Source organism: Euprymna scolopes, chromosome 8 (assembly GCF_053919585.1).
Source record: "Euprymna scolopes isolate OS-2025 chromosome 8, ASM5391958v1, whole genome shotgun sequence".
Taxonomy (NCBI): Eukaryota; Metazoa; Mollusca; class Cephalopoda; order Sepiida; family Sepiolidae; genus Euprymna; species Euprymna scolopes.
In genome coordinates, this window is record NC_136489.1 from 154,493,361 (window position 1) to 154,511,758 (window position 18,398).

The following is an 18,398-nucleotide window of genomic DNA, read 5'->3' on the forward strand; positions in this document are numbered from 1 at the left end:
CATTTTACATAAAGTGTATTCAGATATAGGGCAAGCTTTTTAATCGGTTTTGGTCGAAAATTTGACTTTTGTAGTGTATAGCAATCTTCTCAGACAATTGTGGTTCAAAATATTTTAAATGTATATATAACGAGTATTGAGACACGCAGCAAGCTTGTTAATCAGTTTTGGGGCGAAAATTTGGCTGCTAAAAGGTCAAAGTTGAAAGATTTTACCCTTGCAGATTCTACCAAATTCCTCCGTCAATTTTGGGTCTAAACACTTGAAATTGTAGATGTAGGTAACTTGGACATGGGTAAAACTTTTGACTTTGATATGAGACCAAAATAATAACTGTTAAGGGGTCAAAATTAAAAAAAAACATCTCTGCGGTCTCTACGAAATTACTCATAAATTTTGGTCTAAACATTTTAAATCTTACATAAAGTGTATTCACACGTAAGGTTAGGTTTAAGGTAACAAAGAGGGACGAGTTTTCCGGGCCGCTATATATATATATATATATATATATATATATATATATATATATATATATATATATAATAGTCTTATTATTATTGTTATTATTGTTGTTATTGTTATTAAGAGTGCATGTTAGAGAGTCTTATTAAGAGAGAGTCTTATTACAAGTGATGTTGTTGTGTGTTAGAGAGAGAGAGATGTTGTAAGAGAGATTGTTCGTGTTATAAAGAGATTCATATTTATAAAAAGTTCATACTTAGAAGTGTAGAAGCTCTTTGAGTGAGGAGATACTGTTGAGACAGTCTTAGTGTTCACATTGTAGATATGAGATGTCAAGACGTGTATGTAAAGACATTTTAAAACACATGATATATATAAGACATATATAACAATTTTCACTTTACCTTTTGGTAGAATTACAACACAAAGACGACGTTTATAAAAACACATGATGGGTTTATTTCTTAAAGGTCAAATCGTTGAAATTTGACCCCTTAACAGCCAAATTTCTGGCTGACACCCGTCACATCGATTTTCCCAAATCTCAGTACCCGGTATTTTAAATTTCGAGTCTATAGACTAAAAATTGACAGAGTTATTGCGTAGGGAAATGTACACAGACAGACAGACAGACACGTTCACTTTTATAGATATATAGATAGATAGATTTTCTTTTAACATTTTGTTTTGGTTGTTGAATTTTAACGCACAGCATTACTATATGCTGTATTTTCGTGGACATCGGCCATATGACATACCTAATGTGCTCTAACAAACCACATCTTTTTTTATCTGTTGGTCAATTTTTAAAAGAATCACATAGATGGAAAGAGAATAAAATAAACATTCAAATGATGTCAATGTAGTTTTTTATGCCTTCAATATTTTTATGCTCCAAGTTAAAAATAAAAAAACGGTAAAAAATGACGTCAGCAAAAAAGGAAACTGTTTTTTCAATGTTTACATTTTATACGTTACGATTGGATACATATGCGCGGTGTTAAATTTGATTGGATATGGCTGAAATTTTACAGGCTATATAAACAAAGAAGTACATCTCTACTGGTGTTTGATTTTTATTTTTACGACCACAGGAAGCAAAGTTACAACCGAGACAAATTGACGAAGAATATTTCCAAACTGATGAGATAAATGTGTTATATTTAGGTTTTCTTAAAAGTGTGTCTTAGAAAATCTTGTTGTTGAGGGATGTTGTAAGAGAGATTGTTCGTGTTATGACGAGATTCATATTTATAAATTATTATAAAATGTTCATAGTTAGAAGTGTAATAGAAGCTCTTAGAGTGAGGAGACAGTCTTAGTGTTCACATTGTGTATGTAAGATGTGTATGTAAAGACATTTTAAAACACATGATATACAAGACATATAATGACAATTTCCACTTTACTTTTTTGGTAGAATTACAACACAAAGACGACGTTTATAAAAACACATGATGGGTTTATTTCTTTTCCCGACCGGTCGTGGTTTTCTGAGTCAAGAATTCAAAGCTTCACATTCTAATTTCAAAAGTGACCGTCTCGCTTCTAGACATTCGAATCCCAACTGCAGACTATCGTCTGTCGTCCTCAAACTCCCTCTCAGTTTCTCCCTCAGTTTCTCCTTGCTTAACTCTAAAGTTTCTAACAATATCGAGAACTTCTCATTTTCCATGACGTCATACACATGTTAAAACATGTGTCTTCTTTCACGTGTTCTGGAAATGCGTGTTCAAAACTTTTTCCTTTGTTTACAAAAGGAATTTTAACCTATATTCCCAGTAACCTATATTTCCAATATGTTAAAAACATGTTTATTAAATTATCTTGTAGTTGCATTCTTTCAATTGAATTTTCATAACAGAATTGACAACGCACATTCTTTTCTTGAAACTATTTTTTCTCTAAGCTTAACAATGGTTTGTTTTCACATTCCATTTGCTAATTCTCTATCGTAATCTATTTGTAAACCTAAATTACGAGGTTCGAATTTCGTCTATTCTATTTCATTTTCATTTTAACTAAATCTCTCTATTTTTATACTTACATGAAAAGGGGACAGCCCTTATCATGTAACATATATATATATATATATATATATATATATATAGAGAGAGAGAGAGAGAGAGAGAGAGATTTGTTGCCTAGATAACTCCCGACATTAAGCAACGATAAGTCTGGCGAGTACCAGGTGGGTGACCATTTGGGGAATGCTAGGTGTCATATGTGTTGGAGACAACTCCTGCATCTTGTATCCCGCTTGGTTGTCTTGACCCTCTCTTGCCATCAGGACCAGGTGTTTCTGGACGAGAGAGTGTGGTAGATGCAAGTCCCCCACACTTTCTCCTAAGTCAATCGCAAGTCACAGCAAAAAGGAAAAGTGCGAGATAACAACTGTTTGTAAATGTGTGTAGACCATTATGGTCTTCCATAGGTAAGGTAACATAACGTAACAACAAATTGCCGAAAAAATTATCGTATTTTTAGCAAAATTCGCAGTTATTTATCGATTTTTTTTTCTTTTGGTACCGATTCTTCCAAGCATTTTCTATTTTATGGTATATTAGTAATATTGAGCTAACTAAAAAAAAATTATAAATTTATTTTTCAAAAATTTAAATGTAGTGTTTTTCGTAAAAATTATATATATATATATATATATATATATATATATATATATAATCTGAAAGATAATAATTATTATTAAACCATTCCACGAATTTCCCATTTCAAAACACAACATATAGGAAAGTAAACGCATTCAAACTCTGTATTTTCAAACTTATAATCTGATACGTGTACAGTTTTTTATTGTTTGTTTTATCTACAATCCTTACTCTCTCCACAATACAATATATTTTGTTCAGTTTCGGCTGATTTTTTAAAGCACATTTGTAACCACAAATAAAGAAATGGGGTTTTGTAGGCAAATATATATATATATGTGTGTGTGTGTGTGTGTGTGTGTGCGTGTGTGTGCGTGTGTGTGTGTGTGTGTACATAAGAGAAAGAAAATTAAAACTGTAAGTTGAACTTTACAATCAAAATTTATTGTTCAACTGAATACTCCAAAAAAACAATTTACAATGTCCTTATTCCGCGGAGTTTCAAAGAATGCTATTCTTATTATTATTTTCATCAGAGGACATAAAGAATTCAGCAAAGTATATTTGCAGCAGTGCTAGAATTTGCTAGTTTAGGCATTAAATGAAACTGCTATTTATTGTAGTCATGAATTGCCAAATAAAAAAAATATTGGATATGTGAAAAACTATCATAAAACAAACCGCGCATAATATTTCAGCATATATATATATATATATATATATATATATATATATATATATATATATATACATATATATATACATATATATATACATATATATATATATATATATATATATATATATATATATGAAACATCGATTATGTATAAAAGTAAGCTGTTATAAACGTCATTCTTAATTTAATATTCAGTGAAAATTTCGTATTAATTGGATAATTACTTGATTTTTTGCTACATTTTTAAAGAGATACTCCGCCGAAAAATACTTACTTCGTCCTTTCCTTTTGACTGTACCTATATATATTCCTCATTAATATATTATGTAGGGAGGAGTAGAGGGGCTAGCAAGTAAAAATGTTATATTTTAAAAGCTTATGAGGCCCCACTCTCTTACAACCGTAATAAATGGTATTGGTATTTCACAAATGCCATGTCAATAAGTCCTAACGAACGTGTTAAAAATATACTTTTCAAACTTTTCTTCTGTTTTTTTTTTTTTTGTTTTGTTTTGTTTTGTTTTTTTTGTTTTTTTCTCCGTTTGTTCGTAAACGAATGGTGTTATCTCTTATTAGAAATCTACGGGTGTTTGTTTGGTCGTGAGCAAAATTTGTTGGAATATTTGCTTCTTGGTTTTTGCTGTTTTTAAGTTTCTTTTTTTGTTTTTTTTGTTTTGTTGTTTTTTTTTTGTTTTTTTTTTATTAATTTGAATGTTACCTTCGTACAATGTGAGACAGAAACACGCTCTAACGGTTATAGTTTTAAAACTTAGAAACTTGAGAGAATCCGCGGACTTCAAAGTTCAAAGAGTTTCATTTTTACGTTATTTTTACACGCGCGATTTTTCTGCTAAATCAATTATTGATTGCATCTTATTCTAAATAGTATGAACTTGTTTCTTTGCCGATACAAAAACAACGGATGCTTGAGTTTGCCTCTTGCAGTCACGGAGTGCAAGAGCAGATTTCTAGGTTGAAACTGTGTTTTGGTTTTCCGGCAAAGAGCACAATTTGATGGACGTCTCATTTCTTCCACCTCGTAATCGATGTAATAAACCACTGTTCAAAGGTGCTATTGCGAAAATCAGACATTTGACTACCGGTTTCCCAATCGCACACGCGCAGATTTTTTTATTTTTTATTTTTTATTTATTTTTTATTTATTTTTTTACTACTTAAACTAGGAAATATTTCCGTGAAATCTTCAAACGAAATGAGAATCGAGAAATTTTGTTCAAAGGTTAAATCCACGCTCTTTCGACGACCAGTATTACTCTTTTTTTATTATTATGAGAAAGGACAGTGCGTGCAAAGCTGGCATTACTCATCCAGAATCTCTCGATTGCAATCGGTGGGCTCCAAGATGAAAACGAAAATGGGATTTTAAGCATCACTCTGGAATTTCATTTTAAGACGCCTTACTTGCCAGGTACAAATTATAGAGTCGCGTTTAACAGTAATAACATACTGAAAAAAAACAACTTTACTGTGTACGTGTATTATTATGGCCAAAACTTAATTCCGTCAACATTATATCTTCTTTAAAATAAAAAATAACAAATCTCTATATTCTGCCATTAAAAATCTAATATCAAACCATGTATCATTCAAACACTACCGCGTTTGGATATATGGTTAAGTGTTAGTTTTACTCAACTGCTAAAAAGCTCCACTGCTCACTCATTTTACGACCAAATTTCAAACTATTTTTACAGTTCATACATCGCCTTCTCATCGATATTTTGAAATAAAACTGTTCAATTTTCGTTCATTAAAACAAAAGTCATAATAAAATTACTGGTGTTCAAAAGTCTTCAGAATTAATAAGGAACGTGAGAAACGGTTCTTCTAACTGGCTGTTGGCTACCATAGCAACTTTTTCGTCGTCGACACCTTCATAAATCATAGCGGGAATGTCGCTCGCATGCCATCTTATTTGAGTTATATAGAGAGAGTCAACAAAAGTGACGTTCATTGCCGTACTGAGGCTGATAATATTTCGCTTACGACGTCGCCCGTTAATTCTATCTCTCTCTTTTTTTGTACTTTCTTTCTGAATATTTACTTAATTACATTTTTATTTGATTGTTTTTACTTAGTCAATTTAAGAAGTTGGTAATAAATTCCTATAGATTGTTGACTATACGTATGATATTGAATACAGAAAATAAAATACTATTTCAAAGCAATGCCTGGAAAAATTGGGATTACATAATAAAATGCGATAATGAAAGTAATATGGTTAAGATTAAGCTTAGAAAAATAAAGGGACTAGTTGTTAAAACTGGTAGAGAAAATAACAAGTTATTCTAGTAAAAACAATAAATTTATAACTTAAATTATTGCAGCAGTAAGAATTTGTATATAAAGTTAAATTATTTTTTTTAATTCTTAATGCTGCAATACTTTAAGTTAGAAATTATTGTTACAGGTGGTGAATTAAAAAAAATGCAATATATATATATATAATATATATATATATATATAATATAATATAATATATATATAATATAATATATATACAATATAATATATATATTATATAATATAATATATATAATATAATATATATATAATATAATATAATATATATATAATATAATATAATATATATATTATATAATATAATATATATAATATAATATATATATAATATATAATACAATATAATATATATATATAATATATATAATATAATATATATAATATAATATATATAACATAATATAATATATATAATATAATATATATAATATAATATAATATATATATCATATAATATATATGATATAATATATATAATATAATATATATATAATATAATATAATATATATAATATAATATATATAATATAATATATATAATATAATATATATAATATAATATATATATATGATATAATATATATAATATATATAATATGTATATAATATAATATATATATATATACTTGTTTGCAATATTCCGACTTTTACTGGGTTTGTATGATGCGGTAGATTTTCATATACCAATGAATTTTAAGCCAAAGAGAGATGATTTAAATTGTAAGCTACAAAATTATCATATTTCATCTTTATCAGGAGCGTCCGGGTTAAATGTTTTCGCATGCTTTATTTCCTTTAAGGGAAATGTCTTTCCATAATGTTCTATTGTTTAAGTGTTTTTTTATTCGATAAGTCTGAAGAAAGGCTATTTATGTGAAAATTTTCAAACGCCATAATGTTTGAATTTGTCCAATTAATCTTCAAACAATTGTAACTAACAACGAAATACACTTTTTGTTGCTATCAATTCTTTTTTTTTTTTGAAGTCTTGGTATTTGCTAATACAGTATATATATATATATATATATATATATATATATATATATATATATATATATATATATATATATATATATATACAGTGATGATCATATTTATTGGCACGGTAAAATAAAAATTAAATTTTGTCTAATAAATTCTAAAAAAGGGATTAAATTAAAGAAAATAACAAAGTATATTATGTATTTTTAACTGGCCTTTCCGATGCAGCAATCGAGGCGAGTTGGAAAATAAATTAACCAAGAAGTAGTAGAGAAACATGTTTGAATTTATTTAAATATTAAGAATTGGCAGGTGCCCGTACTTGACGACTTAATGAGGTCAACTTTTACTGTAGGGCAGTTTTTTTGTTGTTGTTGTTGTTGTTTTTTGTTGTTGTTGTTGTTGTTGTTGTTGTTGTTGTTTTGTTTTTTGATTTTTTTGTTTTTTTTATACGAAAAAGCCGAATCCAGACGCGGCGATCGAAAAATGTTGAATATTTAGCTTTTCAAAGTCGGGCAAATTAAATACACACGCGACCCCCGTTGTTATCTCGTATATATTATCATTTAGACGTGATATAAAAAGTTTTCAGAAGGAGCGACCCCCGCGAGTAGGCCGAGGAAAAAACTCTTTTGCGGACATACACGAAGACGCCCACTCCACACACACACACACACACGTGCGTGCGCGCATACACGCATACACAAACAAGCATTTTCGCTTTTATATATATATATATATATATATATATATATATATATATATATATATATATATATATGTAGATATTTTTTAATCCTTTGAGATGCAGCTTCATAATTCGTGTATTCATTTTATTTATTTATTTATTTATTTATTTATTTATTTTGCGGACTGTTATCCTCAACACGTTTCGGCCAACTCATTCTCTGGCCTTGCTAATCTTAATAACCGCCTGTCGAACGCCAGGGGATTAGTTTACCCAAACGTGGTGAAACAACAACAGCTATGAAGATGGGGATAACTATACTTTCTTCTTCTTCTTCTTCTTCTTCTTCTTCTTCCTTTTCCTCCTTTTCTTCTTCTTCTTCTTTGATTCATGCTTATATCAACCCAAAGTCGGAAATGCAGTGTTTCCGGCCGACTGATAACCCTATTCGGTTTGGAAGGACAGGTTGCTTGTCATTTTCATTACTAACGGCCACTTAGAAGGCTCTATTGATATCCCCTCCCACTTTCCTCTCCAGCGAGTGACTCCTTAGGGGTGACATTTATCCCATTGAAGAAACAGGGGTCAGAACCAATCTATGTTGCCTGTGACTCTCCCACTCCGGGAACAATGTCCTGACAGTTCAGGTTAATAATTGATTTCTGTCATCATCAACGGACCCCATATAAAAATGACCTTATTCTCAACTTGATACTTTTAGCAGGCAAATAGACGTCCACATTTTTTGTCTATAGAAACAAATCATTTGGATTTCAAATATACAGGGTGGAACGATAAAATTATCGCCCTAAAAAAGACGACATTTCCGTTTGATGAAAACCGGTTATCTATTTTTTCTCTTTTTTTTTTTTTTTTTTTTTTTGTTGTTGTTGTTGGAGATCATCTACTCGTTGGCCAGCTATGTACAAATGCCGAGAGCGATACGAGCCTTTATCATGTCTGAAAGTGACACAATGTTCAACGAGCGAGATCGGAGATGTGCCGCTGTACAACTCATGCTCTCTATTGACCCAAGTTATGGCAACAAGACCATTACCAGCATCAAGTGTTTAAAGTGAGGGCCACAACATGCCTACTCACATCTACAAAATCGGCTTGAAAGTCAACACCAAAGTGTACCTGGATGTGTTGACAAGTGTGGTGATCCCCTGATGCAGTCAAGTGGCTGCTGGCAGATCCTGGATGTGACAGCAGGACCCACGCTTGAATTCAGAAGGAGTGCTACAATTTTGTACCTTTCTTTTACTTGCCTCCTTCTCCCATGACCTAAACTCGCTGGACTATTTCGTTTAATCATACATCGACAACATCACCAACATGACCTCCCATAATACCAAAGCCAGCCTGATCGCTGTCATTCGCCGAGTATTTGCCGAGTTCTCGTCAGCGCTTGTGGAAAAGGCATTCTCCCAGTTCCGGACTCGTATCGCGGTGGTGATTGAGGCTGAAGGCGGCTACATTGAATAGATGTCAGCTCTACTACATTATCAAGTTACCTGAATTGATTTTTTTTTTCGATAAACGTTTTAAAACAAAGCTTTAGTGTTGTCTTTTAAGGCGACAAATTTATCGTTCCACCCTGTTAAAATGTTAGAGAGCAAGTTGACTGAACGTCTCACAAGAATTAGCAGATATGTTCTTTCTAACTAGAAAGTAGTGTTGGGACGATTATTCAAAATCGAAATCGGGAATTATTGGATATTGTCACAAGAAAACAGAGCATAATGCAGAAGTGGCCACCACCACCCTCTCCTTAAATTTTATTTTGAATATCTATCGGTCAGACATCCCCACTCCACCCCATTGCTATTGAGACATTCGGCAACGAAATATCCACGCGTGAACTGACCCATACGACTCAATCATTATTTCACATGAAAAATAAAAGATTTTTAAAAAAAGGGAAGGAAAGAAAAGAGGCTATGTTTATCTAAACAGTTTTCTTTACCGTTGCAACCCCCCTTTCTTTTACTCGTTGGACATTGTCAGCATATTTTCTTTAATTATTGCTAGCATTTCAGCCCGGCGTTGCCCGGGTGTTTGGAGGTGTATGCTGAGCAAAAAAAAAGAAAAGGAAAAAGTGGTCGATTTTTTTAAACTTTGACCCCTATTATAACCCCTTAACATTTATTGTTTTGGGCTTAAATCAAGTTATTAAGTTAAATGATCGGAGGAGTTTGGTAGAGTTCTCAAGGGTCAAATCGTTGAACTTTGACCTCTTAAAAGCAAAATTTCTGGCCGAAAACCGATCACATCGATTTTCCCAAATCTCAGTACCCTGTATATCAAATTTCGAGTCTGTAGACTAAATATTGAGAGAGTTATTGCGTAGGGGAATGTACACAGACAGACACACAGACACGTTCACTTTTATAGATATACTAGCATGGGTGCCCATCCTTACCCGGGTGTTTGGAGGTGTATGCTGAGCAAAAAAAAAAACTGTCAATTTTTTTAAATTTAACCCCTATTATGACCCCTTAAAATCTATTGTTCTGGGCTCAAATCAAGTTATTAAGTTAGATCCATGTCCAATGAACCTATATATAAAATTTCAAGTGTTTAGACCCCAAATTGTCGGAGGAGTTTGATAGAGTTCTTAAAGGTTAAATCGTTGAACTTTGACCCCTTAGCAGCCAAATTTCTGACCGAAAACCGATCACATAGATTTTCCCAAATCTCAGTATATCAAATTTCGAGTCTGTAGACTAAAAATTGACAGAGTTATTGCGTAGAGAAATGTACACAGACATACAGACAGAGACACAGAGACACACAGACACGTTCACTTTTATAGATATATAGATAGATTTTCTTTTAACATTTTGTTTTGGTTGTTGAATTTTAACGCACACAGCATTACAAGCGTATGCTGTATTTTCGTGGACATCGGCCATATGACATACCTAATGTGCTCTAACAAACCACATCTTTTTTTTATCTGTTGGTCAATTTTTAAAAGAATCACATAGATGGAAAGAGAATAAAATAAACATTCAAATGATGCCTTCAATATTTTTATGCTCCAAGTTAAAAATAAAAAAAACGGTAAAAAATGACGTCAGCAAAAAAGGAAACTGTTTTTTCAATGTTTACATTTTATACGTCACGTTTGGATACATATGCGCGGTATTAAATTTGATTGGATATGGCTGAAATTTTACAGGCTATATAAACAAAGAAGTACATCTCTACTGGTGTTTGATTTTTATTTTTACGACCACAGGAAGCAAAGTTACAACCGAGACAAGTTGACGAAGAATATTTCCAAACTGATGAGATAAATGTGTTATATTTAGGTTTTCTTAAAAGTGTGTCTTAGAAAGTCTTAGAGAGAGTTTGTTGTTGAAGGATGTTGTAAGAGAAATTGTTCGTGTTATGACGAGATTCATATTTATAAATTATTATAAAATGTTCATAGTTAAAAGTGTAATAGAAGCTCTAAGAGTAAGGAGACAGTCTTAGTGTTCACATTGTGTATGTAAGATGTGTATGTAAAGACATTTTAAAACACATGATGTACAAGACATATAATGACAATATCCACTTTACCTTTTTGGTAGAATTACAACACAAAGACGACGTTTATAAAAACACATGTGTTTATTTCTTTTCCCGACTTGTCGTGGTTTTCTGAGTCAAGAATTCAAAGCTTCACATTCTAATTTCAAAAGTGACCGTCTCGCTTCTAGACGTTCGAATCCCAACTGCAGACTATCGTCTGTCGTCCTCAAACTCCCTCTCACTCTCCCCCCAGTTTTTCTCTGCTTCTTAACTCTAAAGTTTTCTAACTATATCGAGAACTTCCCATTTTCCATGACGTCATACACATGTTAAAACATATGTCTTCTTTCACGTGTTCTGGAAATGCGTGTCCAAAACTTTTTCCTTTGTTTACAAAAGGAATTTTAACCTATATTCCCAGTAACCTATATTTCCAATATGTTAAAAACATGTTTATTAAATTATCTTGTAGTTGCATTCCTCAATTGAATTTTTCATAACAGAATTGACAACGCACATTCTTTTCTTGAAACTATTTTTTCTCTAAGCTAAACAATGGTTTGTTTTCACATTCCATTGCTAATTCTCTCTCGTAATCTATTTCTAAACCTAAATTACGAGGTTCGAATTTCGTCTATGCTATTTCATTTACATTTTAACTAAATCTCTCTATTTTTATACTTACATGAAAAGGGGACAGCCCTTATCATGTAACAAATGTATATATATATCATCCATTTTCATATAGATAATAGTTTCAGAATTATTTTCATGTATAATATGTAAATATTTGATAATTATTATTTGTACGGAAATTTCTTTAAAATGTTATCTTTTATAGAAATTAACAGAAAAACGGCTCGCTAAGCGCTAATGCTAACACAATGCGCTGAGCCAACTAAAGTATTTTTTTTTAAATAGAAAACTGTTTTTCTGCTTTCGTCTTACAAGACTAGTAATTTTTTATTCTGAGTTTCTCAATTTAAAAAAAAATATTTTCAAGTTTGTACAAATTTGATAACAGGGTTATTTATGCTATTTTTCGAGTTCGTTATTTTTTTTTCATTTTTCAGATGTTTTTAAGAAGTTTTAACACCGTTCGTTTTGCATCACGTTCGATTTGTTGTTTGTTTTTTTCCATCACGTTTGCGTTTTCTTTTTTTTTGTTTTTGTTTTCTGATTTTAAGAAATTTTAACAGCGTTCGTTTGCATCACGTTCGTTTTTTTGGGGGGGGCGATTTTTTAAAGAAGTTTTAAAATATTTTCATATAATATTTAAAAAGGGTTATTCCTTCACTTATTCTTTTATTTTGATTTATCCCCCCCCAACACACACACACACCTCTAAACACCTGGGCAACACCGCGTACCCCCGCTAGTAACAAATAAAAGGTAATTGTGTACTGATGCAAATATGCTGAAATAACAACGTTATTATTTAGAAACCCACTCTTTACACGGGGAAGGAAGAGTGTTTTGTTAACTATTCTGTACTTTCACCTAACAATTAAATAGAAAAAGATATCGTGAAACTTGAATTTATTTTTAAGTCATTGTCAATACCATTTTTTCGAATCTGTAAAACAACCCCTTTTTTAACTGATGATGTCTAAATAATAATAATAATAATAATAATAATAATAATAATAATAATAACTGATGATATCTAAATAATAATATAATAATAATAATAATAATAATAATAAAAATAATAATAATAATAATAATCATAATAATAATAAAAATAATAAAAATAATAATAATAATAATAAAAATAATAAAAATAATAATAATAATAATAAAAATAATAATAAACATAATAAAAATAATAATAAAAATAAAAATAATGATAATAATAATAATAATAATAATAATAATAATAATAATAATAATAATAATAATAATAATTAAGCGGTTCGATAAAGAATTTCATTGTGATGCATTTTGTAATTTTTACCTTGTTTCCACCTTAACATTTTTCTTTAAAATGACTAACTTTAAAGGGGTTCGGGTATGCTGAAAACGAATATCGCATTTAAATTTTCTGCAAATAAGTAGCTTTCCGGATATTAAGCAATGTCATTTCGTACATTATTGCTGGTGGCCGTCTTGGTATGTGCATTTGTGCATAGTTTCTCGGGGTTGCGTTTGCGCGCTTGCGCGTACCAAGATGGCCACCAGCGATAACATAAGAAATGACATTGCTTAATATCCGGAAAACTACTTATTTTCAGAAAATTTAAATGCAATATTTGTTTTCAGCATACCCTAAAACCTATAGAAGTAATCATTTTAAATGTTAAGGTGGAAACAAGGTAAAAAATTATAAAAATGACAAAAATTACCTTCAGCTGGTGGATATATAGTTGTTGTTTATCAGGATTCCTTGAATCCTGGTACTATGAAAATTACATCGAGGATTCATGTAGAGTACGATTTATGGTCGCATCTCAGACAATAGGGGTATATTTTGGGCCAGATAGAGAGGATTTACAAAATTGAAAATTGGACTGATTCCAAAATGCATAACTTCTGGTCGACTATGGGAATTTTCATCTTTTACAGAGATCCAAAATCTATTTGAAAATTTTCTTCGAATTATTTCTGAGATTAATTCATATCTACTCATTGTTTTTCTTTGAGGGGAGTAGTAAATACCGGCCATGAATGCTCTTAAGGCATTCAATGGCTACACCGAAGATTAAGCTCTCCTTTAGTGAGGAGGCAGGAAAATACCTATTCTCAATAAAGCTATATTTAAATACAACTATAATACTTAGTTTTGTTCATAAATAGACACCCACTGTATGATACCATACGCCAGTTTAAACAAATTGAAATTTGTAAATCTGAATTTATAATTCATGGCTTATTGTAAAGAGATACATCAGATTTGACTGCATAATCAGAAAGAGCACACAATTTTACATGAGTGTCAAGTTTCATGAGAATACCTTGAAAAATAAATAAATGGTGGCGAAATTACCAAATTTCTTGAAATGTTGAGGTTTGTAACGTTGTAATACCTAAATTTTGGCACTTAAAAATCTCATAACTTTTGAACTACTGGTGGTATTTGCATAATTCAAACGGCTTTACGCATCTTTTACATAGCTCTTTTCATGCAAGTTGATAAAATAACAATTATCTAAAAAGAAAAAATCAACTTGTTAAGTGTATAATATAGATATGACCGTGTTGTTCCGTTATTCATTGATTGGTATTTCGTCAACCGTGAATCTCATAATTCAAACGACGGAATTACTATCAATAATTTGGATAACGTCCTACTTGGTCGTGATAATTCTACGGCCGGCACGTATATATTTTTATTGTACGATACGTTTCGGGGATAAATTCTCCTATAGGAGTTTTCAACCGGGCGTACCGTCGCAATATCAAAACCAACAGCGAAATCAGTATCAAAATCAGGAAAAATGCGTGCCTATTTTCGCTGCAAAAAAACGAGTCTTTTATCTTTTTGTTTGCTTTCTGGCATCCAAGTGCTTCTACAGTGAGGGGGTGGGATTTTGTTGCTAAATGAATTTGTTTGAGGCATGCACGTTGAGTGGGAACAATCATAATCAATTAAAATACTTTTAAAACAAACATAGGGATATTTCAGCAATGGACCTTCAAAAATAGGTTAAGACTTTCTGATCTTGAGCGCGTGGTACAGTGGGGAAAGAGGTGGCTGGTTACCTTTAATGCATCTAAGACCAAGCTCCTATCTCTACATCATAAACGCTCTGATCCCTATCTGGGATCAATTGAAATGGATGGCTCTCGTCTAGAGGAGGACCCATGTTTTGATAAGCTTCTGGGTTTGACCTTTACTCCTGATCTTAAATGGAACACATACATCAAGTCTGTGGCCAAGGTCGCTGGGAAAATGGTGGGATCCTTTTACCGCTCCAGAAGATATCTCACTAATGATGCAATTCTCTATCTATATAAGAGCCAAGTACGTCCAAAGATGGAATACTGCTGCCACATCTGGGCGGGAGCTGCTAAAAAAAAAAAAAAAATGAAGTGTTCAATCTTTCTTCACTGAAGCAGACATGTTATATCGACACAATCATTCTTCTTCAGATTCTCTCTCTTTCTCTCTCTCTCTCTGACTCTCTCTCTCTCTCTAATATATATATATATATATATATATATATATTTATATATTAGAGAGACAGATATATATATATATATATATTAGAGAGAGAGAGAGAAAGAGAGAGAATCTGAAGAAGTTTTGAGTAAAAAATAAAGAAAGAAAGAAAGAATGCAGTTTAAATCCCCGGGAAAAAAATAAATCTAACCTATCGCAGACTTAGCACCTATTTAATCCGACTTCAAAAAGTTTATAATTACAAAAGAGAATTCAGTTATATAGGGATAAAAAAAAAAGCCTTAACTAAAATTGTTAAATAGGAATGGACTTAGCACTTGCATAAGCCGATTTATCAAAAGTCTTCAATTATAAAAGAGAATTTAAGTATATAAGGATGATTATATATATATATATATATATATATATATATATATATATATATATATATATATATATATATATATAAAGAGCAAATAGTTAATAAAACATGTTAAAAAACACTTTGAAAAAGAGTTAAAAACGTATTTAATCTGAAAAGGAAACACTTGATAAGAGGATAGTCCTTAATCCGCGGAGTTTCGAAGAAATACTTTCCTTCTCATCAAAGGGTAGGAATCAGCAAAATGCGGGATCGGATTTTACATACAAAAGCATTTGATGAAACTGCAAATAAGTCAATTGATCTTACTTGATAACAAAAAGTGAAGCAGATTAATTAACTTTCTTGGATTTACATTTTTGGATTTTACCGTCATTGGATACTTTACCTTTCACCAGACTATCCATTCACGTGAAATCACCTTTTTCTTCACCATATTCCCTCTGCTTCACTTTTTGCTATCAAGTAAGGTCGGTCGGTCGGTCGGTCGGTCTGTCCGTAACACTTTTGTGCTTGGCCTTTTTGGTTAAGATCAAAGGTCTGTTGTTAATAGATGCTGCTCTTAGCTTTTTAAGCTTTTCTTGGCCTTTTGGCCAAAAAATTGGGTGCTAAGTAGGACGTCCCCAAGTACGAAAGGGCGAATGCGGTATTATGGTGAAAGAAGATTCTAACTAAGAGAAACTTTTGTTTAGTTCTAGAGTGACAAGGATGACCAACGACACCCATTTCTCCCCCTTTTGAGTTGGCCTTGTGCCTAAGTTTTTTGTTCATGCTCATTTTTTCCTGAATAAAAGATTTAATATCTCAAAGTGTAGTATCTGTTCCGGCAGATATTGCAAGCAAAGACCATATATGGGGGCAACCCCACATATAAGACATTGGTTAATGTAGGGGCAACCCTTCGTACCAATTGTCACTATCCAGCTCCCCTACTCCCCGGGGAGCTGGTCCCCATTTCCCCTTCACTCCTCACATTAAAAATTGGCCTTGTGCCTAATTTGCTCGGTGGGGGGCAAATAAATACGCTTTTCTTGGCCTTTTGGCAAAGATCAAAGTGTAGTATCTGTTCTTACTACATGCTGTACTTATGTTTGTAACTGTGTGATATAAAGTGGGGGATCACTTTTCTGTATTAATTTAATGTAAAATGATCACCCACTTTACAACCAGTCAGTCTCAAAGCCATTCAAGTCATTCTCCAGATCATTCAAGTTGTTTTTGAAGGATTCCAGTTAATTTTTAAGCATTCAAGTCATTCTTAATGTCATTCAATTCACCCTTAAGTTCATTAAAGTAATTCTAAGTCATTTACTTTTTATTTATTTAAGTTATTTCAGGCCATTTTTCGGTCGTTTTTGTTTATCTTAAAGAATTTTATGTCGATCCTACATTCACGCATTCATTCATTACACGAGAGCACGTGACTAATGTCTATCGGTCTTGTTCTATTGTAATTTAAGAAAATAAACGGATTAACCCTTCGAACTCATCATTTAACAAAGTTAAATATCAAATAGAAATAGAATTTCGCGAATTTAGCTTTTTTTAAGTAGTTTAGCCTTTTGGGGGGATTATTTTTAAACGCTAACTTTACAAAAATGCTAACCTGCTTAAAAAAGGCTAAACTGCTTAAAAAGGCTAAAAACGTCAAGTGGTAAGTGGTTCAAAAATGGGTGAGCGATTTATTAGTACGTTGGATTAGAAAATGAGCAGCTCTTGCAAATATGTAAACATTGACTTTTTTTTTCATTTTTGACATCGGTTTAAAACCATCGAAATTCAACTTAAAACGTTGTTTTATAACAGTTTCTCGAGGGCGGCTTAGCTGTCTTAAACCTGAAATTTTCAATAAAGAAAATACATAAATTAAAAAAATCAACAATGATTGGATTTTTTTTTTTTAATCTTAGTTTTGTTTATAATAATTTTGTATTTTAAATTACTCGTTATTCTATTATTATTTTTTTTTGTAATAATTTGACACTTACGCTAACAATTACTTTATGCACTTAGAGCATAAAAATAAAATAAAATAAACCTTTCAGATAACCTTTTCCTAGATTCGAACTCGCGTTCTCCTTTTTACCGCGAAGTTTCATTTAAAACACCCCGCTATCTTAAACCCTGCTTCTTCTATGCTCTCTTTTTTTTCTGTTCGATTTTCTCTAAAGAGGTTTTCAATACCCAAACACGAAAGTAGCCATTATTCTTTGGTCAAGGCAGATAAAGAAAGGTAAATAATATTTTTAAACTATTATTTATTTACTGTTATATATTTTTTAGAATAACCTGAAGTCAAATTGTTCTGCATTAGTCTTCATAACTTGTACCATGTTTTTAAGTTTAGTTAATAATTTGATAATTTTCAGGTGCCCCCCCCCCCACGTAGTTCAAAACATATTTGTTGCTTTACAGTTAAATATATATTTATTTGTTGCCTTTTCAGAATGGTACTTATGGCGGCAATTAAAAGAAAATACAGAGGCACGGGGTTTGTATTACTATACACATAGATTCGAAAAAGTTGTCAAAAAAACAAATATATAACAAATAAATGTTATCAAAGGCAAGATAAGTTACTTTTCTACCAAACTGGATATAATTTTCGTGTTTTAATTCAATTTAACATGTTTATTCAGCTCGAAAAG

At 31.5% G+C, this 18,398-nt stretch overlaps 1 pseudogene; it reads left to right on the plus strand.

The window, feature by feature from the left end:
• The first annotated feature begins 16,772 nt into the window (after positions 1–16,772).
• On the plus strand, positions 16,773–16,910 carry LOC145284269 (U2 spliceosomal RNA; annotated as a pseudogene).
• The last annotated feature ends 1,488 nt before the right edge of the window (positions 16,911–18,398 follow it).